This window comes from Hevea brasiliensis, chromosome 15 (genome assembly GCF_030052815.1).
Source record: "Hevea brasiliensis isolate MT/VB/25A 57/8 chromosome 15, ASM3005281v1, whole genome shotgun sequence".
Taxonomy (NCBI): Eukaryota; Viridiplantae; Streptophyta; class Magnoliopsida; order Malpighiales; family Euphorbiaceae; genus Hevea; species Hevea brasiliensis.
In genome coordinates, this window is record NC_079507.1 from 21,569,848 (window position 1) to 21,572,164 (window position 2,317).

Sequence of the window (2,317 nt, forward strand, 5' to 3'; positions counted from 1 at the left end):
TTAAATCCAGATTCATATTAGTTAACAGGTTTATCTTCATTGTTTGTGGTTCACATAGCTTATAATATAAGGTCATGACCCACCATTCTTTTCGTTGGTAAACCACTAGGCTGAAGGATATACATATGACACATCCATGATCCAACTTGATGGATTAATTGTCAACCATAAGCAAATATGCCAGCCTCACAAACAATCTTTCACGACCATCCATCACATGGCTTTGCTTTGGTGCACCCCTGCATTGATTGTGGCAGCTCCATGAAATGGATTGTCTGACCTTGTAAATATATAATCAAGTCACTTGCATTTCCTTCTACCTATTAAAAGATTAGCTTTTAGTATTTAGAATCTAAAGCTTTCTCCTTTACTTCCCCAAAAGATTCCTTTCTTATAGACTAATAAGATGATTAGTGCCAAGAAGCTTCTAAAATTGGCCGAGAAATGGCAGAAGATGGCTGCAATCAGGCGAAGAGGAATGACGTTGCCACAAACCTTTGGAAGTATAGATACAAGCAATTGCAGCACATCACTAATGGCTGAGAAAGGCCATTTTATAGTGTATTCTGCAGATGGAAAATGTTTCCTTCTTCCCTTGGGATATCTTAATAATGAAATAATCAAAGAGCTATTCAACATGGCAGAAGCAGAGTTTGGATTGCAAAGCAAGAGGCCACTCATACTGCCTTGTGGCCAGACCTTATGGAATTTGTAATTGCTTTGATCAGACAGAATGCTGCTAGAGATGTAGAGAGAGCATTGTTGGTGTCCATAGCTATCAATTGCTGCTCATCATCATTCTATTTCCAACATCAAACAATAAGCCATCAACTTCCAATTTGCAGCTTCTGAAGGGTTACAATTAGATTTGTAAAGATACATATACAAGTGCACATTGATTTATTTCATTAAAAAAAAAAACAAATTTTTGGTTCATGCCCTATTATCTCTCGATAATTTTGAAAATTGCATTTGGACATTTGGGAATCAATTTAAAACGCAGAATTAGAGATCAAGAACTAAAATTAAAGGGTGAGTTACCATTGGCATCATTTGCCTAAGAAAATCCTATCACACCCCTTATATATTGTTAAAGATAACAACCAATGAGTTTTGCCTCAGTGGTAATGGAATTGTGTGCAAGTTTCAACTCCTAGTAAAAGCCTAACAAAAATTAGTAAAAAATAAATAAATGATAATGCGGTGGACTAGATTTTTGTAATGGCAGAGATTTTTGTAAAGCTCATTCACACCTTGACATGTTTATTTCCAAACATAAGCAAAGATACCTAACTTGCTAATAGGATCTTACAGCTGCTCATTGCATTATCATAAACCACTAGAAACACATATGCAATTGCATAACATCAGCAAAAACTGAGAAGAACCTGTGTGTTTTATAGATCAAAAATGGGTTAGGCTTCCTCTGGAATTCCTTAACAACGAAATCATCAGAGAGCTCAAAGGGTTTGGATTGTGAAGCAAGGCCCTTCTCACATTGCCATGTGAGGCAGAGCTTATGGAATGTTTATGCAATCACTTTGATTAAACAGTAGATCAATAGAGACGTAGAAAGAGCATTATTGACAATTGTTACTCCTCGTCTTCTCGTCTCCGACATCAAAGAACAAACCATCAAATTCCATTTTGTAGCTTCTGAAGACTTTACATAAATCAGATTTTATCATAAATTTTTTTGGTTCTCTGATATGAAAGTCCATTGGTTCTTCTGCGGCTGCTAACCAGAGTAGTATTTCTACTTGGAATTTACCAAGGATTCCTAATCTTTGAGGAATCTAGATAAATTTTTCTTTTTTTTAAAAAAAAAAACACTCCTAATATTTATTAATAAGCCATGATCCTAATTCTAATCCAAGTGCACTTTGCCATGAATATGTCGGTCTAAACAACGGATATATACTCCAAAACAAAAACACATACATACAAGTAGAAAACTATACTATCTGGCTTCTTCATCGAAACCCTTCTTGGAGTGCTTGCAAAAAGAATAATGGAGGAAAATCAGAACAAGAACATTAATAGAGTTAGTGCAATTTGCATTAGTAATAATCATCATGATGATGATGATAACAATGCATATTTCAACTCGTTGCCTGTTGGGTATCGATTTGCTCCTCGTGAAGATGTGCTGATTATTGAATTTTTACTGAAAAAGATTAGGAATGAGCCCTTGCCTCATAACATGATTCACATTATTAAGTTGTATAAACAAGGTCCTCAAGAGCTAACTGATCAGTATGGCATTTGACTTTGTATTTTTTTTGTGAGATATGTATTATCACCGAACTCATTAATT

At 35.1% G+C, this 2,317-nt stretch overlaps 1 pseudogene; it reads left to right on the plus strand.

Annotated features, from left to right (window-relative positions):
* Positions 1 to 406: 406 nt before the first annotated feature.
* LOC110664556 (auxin-responsive protein SAUR68-like) lies at positions 407 to 852 on the plus strand (annotated as a pseudogene).
* The last annotated feature ends 1,465 nt before the right edge of the window (positions 853 to 2,317 follow it).